General features: G+C 40.8%; 1 protein-coding gene across 2 annotated transcripts in view; it reads left to right on the forward strand.

Moving 5' to 3' along the window:
- Positions 1-12,384, forward strand: part of MTA3 (metastasis associated 1 family member 3) — a 964,160-nt gene that overhangs the window by 739,344 nt on the left and 212,432 nt on the right. The gene's annotated exons all lie outside the window — the stretch shown is intronic.

Genomic DNA, 12,384 nt, shown 5'->3' on the forward strand with positions numbered 1-12,384 from the left:
GCCCGTGAAGGACCCAACAAAATTGGCATGACCATGGCCAACAAAATTGGCAAGAAAGTACTTAGGGTCTTGTCTTGAGCATGATAGTTAACTAACAGACATGATTGTCACCATTGTCGCAAACACTACCATTATCACAAGAATTATTTATCAAGTTTCAAGTTTATTTATCAAGTGCATAGTTAATAAAAACCATTACACTATAAAATAGCAAGAGGTAAAAGGAACTATAAATAGCATCTATCCATAAAAACATACTAAAAAAACTAATCAATGTTGTGCATGTTCTAATGGAAGCTGAGTCCCGGAGGTTGAAGTATGATCTTGAGCATATGTGCAAAATGCATGCAAATAATCTAGAATGGTGTATAATGTTCATAAGGTTCTTTCCCTTGTCCAGGGGCATATCCTCTAGCATGAGCCTTGAGTTACCTCACCGAGAATTGGGCAAATTGTTTGTCAAGCCACTTGATGCAAGAGCTTGCTCACTAGATTCATGAATCCTACGCCTCTACAAGCCAAAGTGATTTTTGTCACCCTCCAGCCAGCTTATAACTGCTTGGCGGCAAGATTGTACTTTTAAAACAAGAAAAATTGGTTTAAGCATCATCATCCTTTGACCCAAAACCTTTAGGCATGTGCAGAAAAGGTGGCTTTTTTTTCTCCATTTTGTAGCCACATAATCGACATCTTGGGTCTATAAAATTGCCCTTCCATGCTGGTAGGAGGTCCTAAGATTCAAATAACTCAAATCGGAAGAGCATAAAGCTCTGTTTAATTGCTTTGCTATATGGTTGTGGTTTCACAATAGTATATGAGTTTATCACTGCTCAGGCATGCCTTAGTTTTGTTTTTTGAATGAGAGGTTACATATCTTTGCAAAGGCCGCTTGGACCATTTTTTGCGGCCGTGGTATTCCTGGACCTCTAATGCAGTTAAAGCATTATCCCGGTGTGCGCCCCATGAGTTTGGGCATTTTGGCTCTAACTGGGCTTGTATCTCTGCCCAACACAAGCTGTGCAGGGTTCTGTGCTCTGCGGCTCTGATTTGCCAACAAAATTTTGCAAAGGTGCTAAGGCATTGATATTTCTGATTTTGAAGTCCAAACTCCAAATGGACCTGGGCCGGTGCGCAAGCTTTTGAGAGACTGAAGACCGCTTTATACACTTTTACTTGTAATTGGTCTAATAAAGGTATTTCTTTGCCATGCCATATTTCCAAGCCATACGTCAACAAGGGTTCAATTGGGCTGTCATCACAGTTAATAAGTGAGCAAATGCAGCACCATTCTGTTTTTTTTCTTCAGAAGCTTGAAGGCGAATGTCAGTGACTGGGCTTTTGCTTGCATATGCGTGAAGCGGTTTTTACACAACAGGTAGGGTCCCAGTATAACATCCAGGTGTTTGTATGAATAAATTGACTCCACCTGTTCCCCTTTAATAAACCACTTATATGCCTTGTGTTTTGAGTCCACAAGCTGGACGATTTGGGTTTTCCGCAAGATCAGCTCCAAACCTTGTTTCTCAATATAACTTGCCTGCGCATTGATCAATCTTTGTAGTTCTAATGCAGTTTGGATGAGGACGACTATGTCCTCTGCATATTGTAAACAGGTTATTGTTTCCTTTTCCAGATTTAGAGAATGGCCGTTGATTTCTTTCAGATGACTAATCATGTCAGCAAGGTACAGATTAAATAGGCATGGGGCCAGGACACACCTGTTTCAACTCTTTACTAGTGCTTATTTTTGCGTTTAATGTACTGCGGTCTCCAACTTTTACCTGGTTGAACATGTCAGAGTATAAGGTGATGATTGCCATATCTCCTGGGATGTCCCATCTTTCCACTTTTGCCCATAAGTGGTCATGTGGGACTTGTTCAAAGGCTACTTTAAGATCGACAAAACAGGCAAATATCCTGGATTTCCTCTGCATTGCATTTTCAGTCAGGATCCACAGGGATGCTAGATTGATTAATGTTTCCATACTGGGCCTAAACCCTGTTTGGGTTTTCGGTATCAGCTGTTTTTCCTCTATCCAAGCGAGAAGATCTTGTAGTATATAGGAGGCACAGATTTTGGCTTCCATGTCAATTAGGGCAATTAATCTGTAGTTGACTGGAGATGATTAAATTCCATTTTTATATATTGGATGGAAGATGCTTCCTTTCCAAGATGTTGGCACATTGTTGCTAATATAAATAAGGTTGAAGATAGGTGCTAAGTACTTGGCCCAGTATGTCACATTTTGTTTGAATAGTGCACTCTTACGAACTTGCCCATTGTCTCTGTCCACTCTGTGCTTCTCTGCCTTCCTTTGGGTCGGCATCCTCTTGATGACTTGATGAATTTTTGAATTTGCTGTCTCCTCTCGCTGAGTTATGACCTGTTTCCACTTCTCCTCTTGGTCTGGCTATACGTCCTCATTGTGATCCTGGTGCTAGGAGAAGCGTACATTTTCTGTGCATATGCAGTCCATGTTTCCTCTGCAATTCCTGCATTTAGGTACCTATTTTTGCCTTTAGTTAAGTTGTTTATTAGCCCCTAGAATCTTTTACAATTTGATTGCCTGCTGGCCCATAGTGTGTTCACCCACAGCTCTTCCGAATATCTCTTTTTTCCCTCCAGCATGTTTTTTGTATGCTTTCCTCATTGAGATTAATTGTGTTTTGTCTATATTTATGCCTTTCTTGGCTTCAGCAGCCAGCCTTCTGGTTTCCTTTGCAATGTTGCGTTTGCTGTCTTGTAATGCTTTATTAAACCAATTATATACATCTCTTTCCACGCTAGCCTTACCTATGGCGATCCTTTGCTGATCATACTTTACTGAGAAATTAACTTGTAGGACCGTAATGAAGTCTAACCATGTTTTAGTATTTGAGCTTCATGAGTTACCCCTTCATTGGGTCTGTGTTGGTAGACCATTTCCATTATTTGCTTTGGAACTCTGCCATACCATCTAAGTCTTTTTAAACCATGGTTTCCAGGTTGCTGGGTAAAATAATAGATTACTCCATACTTTTGCAGGTGTAACACAATGCTTGTTACCTTTGGGAAGGATCACTTTCAGGGCATGCATTAATTTTAGATGAGGAAACCCAGGGACAGATGTCATTGCTGACAAAGGTGTAGTCAATTGTAGATAGGGACTTGCCGCTTGAAAACGTGATTGCTGCTGGGCAATCTGCCTTCTCTTTCCCATTCAAGATCGTCATCCCCTGCTCCTTCAGTAATTCTATCAAATTGTCCACCTCTATTGAATCTACTTGCCTCCTGTGCCTGGTAGATTACCCAGACCGCTGGTTGTGAAAATGGGTGTTGAAATCCCCTGAGAACAGCATTGGCCACCCTTGAAACAGGTTTTGCAATAGCTTTATCATGTATTTTAGAAGCTCAAATCTCTTTTGTTTTGTTGCTTTGTCTGGATAAATATATATATTTATCATTATCAAGTCCAAACTTTCTTATTTCTTTGTTTTACCTGACTTGACTTGCTTGGAGCCCACTTTCTCCTGAATCAATGGATTCAGATTTCCACTTGTAACTTTTGGAGATGTAGATAGCCATACCCCCTTTCGGATGGCTGGGGGTTGCTGCCTTTTCGGCAGGTGTATTGTGTTCCAAGAATCCAGCTAAGCGGTTAGATGTTAAGCTCCATGTCTCCTGAAGTAATATTGCACTGCTAGTAAATCCGTAGATCTTATACCTCCTATCTCAGGGATATCCTTGAATAATTCTAGCACGTTTCCTCTATTCAACTTGTCATTTGGTCATTGAGAGGCATAGTTAGACTGGAAGATAAGCTTAGTCAGACTGTTTTTGGGGTTATTAGATGATGCTGGTCGATGACATTCAGGTGCGTGTTTTTTGGTGCTGCTAAATGATGCTGGTTGATGAAGTTCAGGTGTGTTTTTTTCGCTGGCCATAACTAGTCCACCCCTTTGTGTATCCTGCTGCGTGGACCATGCTTGATCCTGACTACGTTCTTTTTGACTTTACACCCAGCTTGCATTTTTTTATTGCAGGCCAGACTGTACGCATTTGTTGTTATTAGTGTGGAGTTCCTATTGTTCGTTCGTGCTACCCCGTAGTTAATAACTGGTGCGTCCTTAGTGCTAAGGCTATCACTCAAATTTTCTGGTTGTCCTCCACTTTTACTGTTTTGTGTGGGCTTAGTTGGCTTTTACTATTCTTTCCTCTCCAACTGTTATCCTCTTCTACTGACCAAGTGATCTCCTTGAATTGAATTATATTACCTGACATGACATGAGCTCTGATGTATTTAACCATTAGGGAGCGATTTGATGGAATTTGATGTTTTGGGAAGATCTTGTGTGTCAGCTGTGCCCAGAATGGCACAGCTGAGTCATACCTCTTAACTGTCTGATCCAGTGATGTGTTAATAACTGAACTGTCCAAATTTATCTTTCTTCGTTTAATGAACATTGGGAACATTTCTTTGGTTTCTTGCTTCGTTATTTAAGATTCATTATGCCTTACCTTCCTTTCCTGCTTGTGTTGCCTTTTGGTTAGTTTGTTTGGATCCGAACTTGAGGCACTTGATCTGAGCAAGCTCTGGTTCATCATTGTTGTCTTCGCCTTGAATTTTTCCAGATTTTATGGGGATTCTTCTTTGATCATGTCTTGCAATTGTTCAGTTTCTTCTACCTGAGCCTTTGGAGATTCCTCCTGCAGTGTGGCACTGAATTTTTCTTACCACTGACCTCTCTGTCTGAAGGAGAGACGCCATTATACCCGGAAGCATGACCACTTTATCAATTATAGGGCCTCAGCTACATGTTTCTGGTGACCTGCTGGGTGGATGCTTGCCTTGAGTAACTATGAGGGCTGCTAACGCATCCAGACTCTGATTGATTCCCACGATATGCTCTGCCATCACGTTCATCAACTCTATTTGCACGTCCGATTTATCTTATTGGAAGTTCAGCACTTTAATTGATTGTTGTTATGAGGCTATCCAATTCTCCCCACACCCTTTTTCGGTGGAGGAGGAATAACCTCTTATCCTCCGCTAAGTCTGGTGCGACTTCTTCTGTTGAAGAGATCACTATCAGTGACACATGAAGGCGGTCGTGTTTTACTCCAGTGCCCTTATCGATTCTAATACAACCTAGAACCGGTTTGACTGTTGAAGTTATACTGGGCTGTATTAGTTGGAATGCTTTTTCATCGTGTGGTGTTACTGCTCTCCTGCCCTTCTTATCCATACCCAGGTTGCTGCTCTGTCTTAAGGGTTCTGGGGTGGCTCACTGATCTGTCACTTCTGCACCATGATTACTTCCCAAGGACAGATTGCCTATAGATTTGCATTCAAGGGCTCGTAGCAAATCAGACTTATTTGATATTGACAGTTATCGTGTCCAAGAATCCTCTTTATGAATATCTGATCCTTGTAGTTAGACAAGTTAATTTCTCCTTTATTCTTTCCTTTATAGTTGCACTACTCTTTATATTCTTGCCAGACGCTTGTTTTGTCCCCTGGTTGCTTTCAGTGTTATCCATTATGTTCGGGGTAATGCAGGTGTGAACCTGGGATGCTACTTGTCTTGTTTTGTTGTTCAGAATAGGCCCTGGAGCATTGTGCCTCCCTAAATTTTCCACTCTTTTGCCCATTTGCTGTTCAACCCTCATTATTTCCTCCACTTCGATGACGGTTACCTCATTTAGAAGCCGCCGCCCTTCCTCATTCTTGTCTTTCTCTATTCTCTGAGGGATAATTGGGCAAGATAAACCTTATGCCTCTTCTTGTTTGCAATATGTAACTGCCAAAGGATCTTCAAGGATAAATATACAAGTATATTGATTTGGTGCTAAAAATGTCCTTGATGGGCTGAAATGCCATCAGAATTAGCCACCTGTCGGGTTGTCTAAAAACCTCTAATGACAACTTGCCAGTGCAAATACCTCAATCAAAACCTGCACCGGAAATATCCTCGGCGGTAGGCAACATCTGAAAACTCACCTGCACTGGTAATGCTTAATTTGTTGTGCTCTTGCCATAAACATGGAAATTTCACAGGAGAGAGCGGCCAGAATCAACACAAACTGAAGTGTTCAAACAGAGAGAGGAGTACTTAAATGGAAGGGATGCCTGTTTTGAAATCTGGTGAGCTCTCTTGTTTCCACTCTACCTCGGGAACCAAAACAAGGCTGTGTTTTTTTAAGAAAAGAGAACATTATGTAAAAACCCACTGCATGAATTAACAACGTAGGAGCCTTCTACTCACAGCCACATCACCAGCTCATATTGGCCCCTTGGGAAAATAATGATAACGTTTTTAATCAAGAAGAAACATAGGATTGACATTTCAGCATTTAAACATAACGTAGGTTGGATAACAACTATGTGGAAGCATGCAAGGCCAGATCAGAGCAGGGAGGAACCTCTACTGGGAAAGACAAATGTGCCTCCATGACACAAGCCCAATGTGCAACAAGCTCCTACAATGGTTTCTTTCAGAGCGGCAGGATGATAGGCTGCATTGAGGCCAGTTGGGCTAAAACGACCAGTTTATGCTCTCACCCACAAACAATCTTGAGGTACCTACAACTTGTATGGCATCTTTATAATATATGTTTAGAAAGAACTGGAACTATGAGGTTAAAGATACCGTATGATGATACATTCTGAGAGAGGGCGGCTTTGTGAAAACATGGTTCAGAGCAAATAGCTTGTGTGGGTTCTTTCCTTAGCATAGGAAAGCACTTAGCAGAGATTTCCTGCTAGATGCGATCTTCACTAGGAGGAATGCAGTGTGTGTGTGTGTGTGTATGTGTGTGTGTATGTGTGTGTGTATGTGTGGATAGGTTAATGTTGGAAATGACCATCTTTTTGTGAATGAATGAAAAAATACTTATTGTTCAAAATATATTAAAATATTTGTAAAATAGAAAAATACTTTAAAAATCAAAGCATATCTACAAATATTCCATACAAGCAGTTTCAGTCACAATTCCATAAGAGTACAATAGCCATAATCTAGGCATTTAGTTAACTTCCCAATAAATTGAAAATCTGTAGTGGAAAAACAATACACAACAGCCTCTCGTGGATATTCAATTGATTGCATTACATTTTTTTTCGGGTATCTCCTTCGTGGCTCTAATAAATAAGGAAATAGATTAAATGCTCAATCGACTCTTCTATCTAGTTGCACAAGTGGCAGGCCTTTGCGGGTAAGCAGTTAGTATTCCAAGACCCCTAAATTTGAACTACTGGCATCAACAGGAAACAAAATCTCATATATTTTTGTTTGTAATCTGGATTCAAATTATAGGCTCAATACTCTTGTTTTAGTCTAGAATATGATTTTATTGTGTTTGATATTTCTGCAGTGTCTGTATATCCGTAGCTCTTGTATTTTTCCAAAGAGCCTGTTTGATTAATGTCTTACATTCCTTAGCTTAGTAAAGCAAATTGCAAAGATTTATGGCTAGATGTGAATTTCACTAGTAGGTATGCAATGTGCATGTGGATAGGTTATTGTTGGAAAAGACCATCTTTTTGTGTAGTATTCTCTAAGATTTTTGCTTTCAGACCCCTAGATTTTTTGAAGAACCTCTTTTATTGACATTTAGTACTTTGCACATTTTAATCCTGCTAGCTAGTGCTAAAGTGCTCGTTCTCTCTTTTTCTAATGTTGTCAAATTGGCATATATCTAATGGGCACATTTAATGTACTTTGAAGCCCTAGTAAATGTTACCACACTTATCTGGGGCCTTAACTTAAATACTAAACATGAGGTGCAGCACTAATTGTGCAACCCTCTCAAAGCAGCACTATAAAACATTTCTCAGGCCAGCCACTACAGCTTGTAATGCAGTTTTAAAGCTGACTTTCTAGACTTGGCAAAATAAAACTTTTGTCAGGCCTAAGCTTTTCTATTTAATACTTATAGGTCACTCCTACGCAACAACTTTTATGCCTCTCCACTCTGCGACACTCCATGCCACTCCACTCTATGACACTACTCCACTCAATGACACTGCTCCACTCAACTCTACAACACTCTATTCCACCCTACACCCTTCTACTGAATGACACTCTACTCCCTCCATTACACTCTACAACACTACATGCCACTCAACTCTATGCCATTCTAAGTCATTCAACGCCACCCTGCTGCACTCCATAACACTAAATTCTACTTCATGGCAGTCAACTTTGCGGCACTCCACTTCACTTTCCTTTACACCACTAACTTTTAGCTATGCTGAACAGCAGCCACATTGGTGCACACCACGGCTAAAATATATTGACAAAGCCAATAGCTCTTGCATAGGCAAGACCTATTGCCTTTGGCAATGCTTGTTTTGTGGAAGCACCCAACATCTATCCAATCACAATATGTACTCCTGGTTCCTAACATGAAGGCATAGTCAAAGCCTCTTCCTCATGATACTCACATAATTGTCTGGTGACAGCTGTGCTGTCAAGCCAGCCCATAACTCCTGAAGGAACACCAGTGATGGATGGAATTTCTTGCACATGGCTGTTAGAAATTGGGTCTCTATTTGGCAGAGATATGCGCCCTGTTCAAGTAGGGGCCACAGTCCTAGTCTGGGTAAGTCACAACACAACCTAAATTATTCTGTGCTCACCCTGCGGTAGCTTGACACAGAGCACACTGTCCCTGATATTTGAGAACAGAAGGCAAGCTAACAAGCCCTTGGAGATCACTTTAGGTGGAAAGGTAGAGTCCTTCCAGGCAGAGTCCGGGAGCGAGCAGCAGGCAGCAGTGCAACAAGCAGCAGTCCAGTTGAGTCCTTTGAGCAGCACAGCAGTCCTTTTGACAGAAGTTCAGTTCTGGATCCAGAAGTGTCTGATTTGAGGAGGTCAGAGACCCAGTACATATACCCAAATGTGCATTTGAATAATTCTAAGAGTGGTTTTGAAGAGCACCAGTTCCCCTTTCAGCCCAGTCCTGCCTGCTAGAAGATCTATGAGGGGTTATCATTTCTTTGTGTGGGATCAGGCCACTACCCTTTGAAGTGTAAGTGAGAGCTCCTCCACTAGGGTAGCCACCTGGTATGGAGGCAAATTCTGGACAGGACTGTAAAAACATCAGGACAAAGGGTCAACATTTAGGACACAAATTCAGGACAAAAGGGTCAAAATTCAGGACAGAAGTCAACTGTACCAACACGTCCAAGGAGAGACCACACGAGACAACTTTATCAGTACAAGAATTTACTATTTTCTACATAGCACTATTTATTCACTATGGTCTTTATCTGATTGCCTCTAGGAATCCTACATTCAAGTGGAACATAATGTCCTTGCTCAATAGATACGTTGTTGCCTTGCATTGCATTACGCCAGGAAGGTGTTACATGGGTGAAGCTTGAATGTGTGTAGCCATTTTAGTTATAGCTCCTTGGATGTTATTTTAGGAAACCAGGCCTGCAGTTATGCACTTTAACCTATATATATATATATATATATATATATATACATATATATATATATATTATTCAGCTTCGTATATCATTATAACAATAGCCACCTTTGCGGTCTTGTTTTATTTCTCTCTATCTAGCTGTTCTTTGTCTAGGTCAGCACTGTGTTCTTAAACAAGACATTTCTTTCACTCTGTGCTTCTTTCAAGGCTGCAGTAAGATAGGTTTCCAGTAAACGTGGTAACGCTTTGTCTCTAGTGTTCATAGAAACATACACATCCTTACATAGGGACATTTTCTCAGAACATCAGCTGTTTTATTATTAAAAACACTTCTCTGTACCATACACATTAGAGGGAGATTCCAGCCAGATGACCACAACTGTATGCTGATTGCTTTGTTACAGCTGCGTATGCAGACATCAGGCCTCTTGCTCAGGTATGAGGGATGATATCTTCCCAGGAGAACCTGAAGGGCAGGACTAGACCTTAACATGCTGTGCTCTAATTTAGCCTAGGTAGGAATTAAATTAATGACTCTAGTGACAATATGGTAGCGTTATTTGTATGCTTTACTCTCCTTGCCACTATTTTAATCCAGTCATGCTTTATTGTCCTGGTTATTGTAGTAAATGCTTTATTATCTAAGATGCAGTTGCTTCATTAAAACCTTATTGAAACATACTGCCTTTGCTTGTCCTTGTATATGTGAGACTAATGTAACTGTGAGAAACGGATGCGATCGGAGTGACCACGATTTCCCTGAGGAGTCAATTGTGTCATGCACTCGGCTGCCCAATCATCCCTGCTCTTGGGTGGAGATGAGACACTGCTAGTTAGCTGGAGCAAAACCCTGTATTAGGCCAACAGGTGTCTCCTGTAGTGGGTTAGACACAGTCCCCCCACACCGCAGGTGATTCTGCTGCTCAAATCCAGTACTCTCATTAGAATAATGAGAGCCTATGGGACACATCCGCCAATGTATTCTAAGGATTCCCACATTTACCAAAAATGGTAGACCTATGAATGTGATAGAATTGTATGCCTTGCCAAGAGAGGTGCAACAAGGAGAAATATTGTTATTTCTCCTTGTTGTTTCCTCCTTCAGAGTGCACTGCATCCTGCGGCACACTCAGAAAGAGTAAAATGACTCTAAGGACTGTTTTTGTGCAGGAACGTGTCCATTCTGCATAAAAACAATACTGCTTGTACCACAGGCACCTTTGCACCATGGTGCAAGAGTACATATTTTGATAAGGCATATTCCTGCCCCCTCCCTTCATGCAGTGCTGCTTGTTGTTTTGCTGAGTTGCATGAAAAAATAAATCTGGGCCTACATAACTATTCAAAGCAACAATGGAACGTCATTTAAAAAAAAGTATGAATACTGCAATGGGGACGGGGTCAGTGAATGTGGAGGCAGAATCAAAGGTGTTGTCAAAAAGAACAAACTATTCTGTAACTAGTTTGTAGATCTTTCACCATCAAGAAACTACATATAAAATAAAACAGCTTGAATGAAAAGTAAATGAAAGTTAAATTATTCAATGGGAAATGCACTATTTTAAATAATGAAACCTCTGTTGGTTAATGCAATCACTACACATGCCTATGTGTGCAACCAGAGGCCCATAGACTTGAATCATTTTCGGTGCAGCAGGAAAATGTGACCTATTTGTGAAGGTCCCTGAAATCACTCTGAATGTGTAAGTCATAATTTTAAGCATGCATTGCACAGAGTATAATATAGTCCGACACAAAATGTGCATATAAATTTAGGTTAAGATGAAAGAGCTAAAGTATATATTTCAGTAATATACAGATTACACCTAGTGCAAAGCTTTTTTTTAATTAATGTCCATTATAAGCATGCACTTCACAGCTCAGCTTCTAGCACCCTTACAGTACTTCTCAAAAAGAAAATATTTTTGTCACAGGAAGCTTCAAGTGATTCCCTCAATTAAGGCCTGTCCTAGCTCCAGACATGGGCATAGCGCCACGTGGGGGTGTTTGGGGTTTTAAACCCCCTAATAAATATATTGTTTTGAAAATTGTTCGGTACATGTGGTTTCAGTCAGGTATGGTGAGCTGTCTATCTGATTTCACAAGGGAATTTTACATACACACAGAAAAGAATGGAACTCAAACATTCTCATTCTGTGCTTTCAAAGTCTTCAAAAATGTTGGTTATTTTACAAAATATTCTGTTTTCTCTCAATTAGTACCCCTACCGAACTGTATTTGTCTCCTTTTCCACTGCCTCTTTAGGCCCTCATGTGCTCTGCTTGTCATGATGTATTTTCACATTATGTGCCAGCCTGGTTGTTGGAAAATCTGAAAATCCCCCACCTGCCACTCCCTCCAATGTTACTGATCAAGCTACACCCCTGGCTCCAGTGGACCTCATAGGATTGCAGATGTAACCAAATTCACACATTTGTATTTCTTTCTGGGAAGCAGGCACCCAGCTAAGAAAGCTTGTTGTTTGTTTATGTGTTAGCACCTCCCTCGCAAAAACAGAAAAAGATACTCCCTCCCTTCCAAGTACATATCCTGCCATTTAGATACACTGCACCCTGCCGTGTGGGTCACATAGGACCTACCTTAGAAGTGACATTTGTAATAATACAGGAGTTTGAGACTTGGCAAAGGGTTTTAAATGCCAAATCTAGGTGGCAGTAAAACTGCACAAAGCCTTGCAATGGCAGGCCTGAAACATGGTTAAGGGGCTGCTTAAGTGGGTGGCACAATCAGTGCTACAGGCCCACTAGTAGCATTTAATTTACAAGCCCTGGGCGCATAAAGCACACACTTTAATAGATACTTATAGGTAAATTAAATATGCCAGTTAGGTTGGAGCTAATACTACCATGTTTATGGGAGAGAGCACAATCACCTTAGCTTCTTAGCACTGGTTAACAATGGTAAAGTGTGCAGTTTGCTAAAACCAGCAAAATCAAGATCAG

The sequence above is a fragment of the Pleurodeles waltl genome, chromosome 5 (assembly GCF_031143425.1).
Source record: "Pleurodeles waltl isolate 20211129_DDA chromosome 5, aPleWal1.hap1.20221129, whole genome shotgun sequence".
Lineage (NCBI taxonomy): Eukaryota > Metazoa > Chordata > Amphibia > Caudata > Salamandridae > Pleurodeles > Pleurodeles waltl.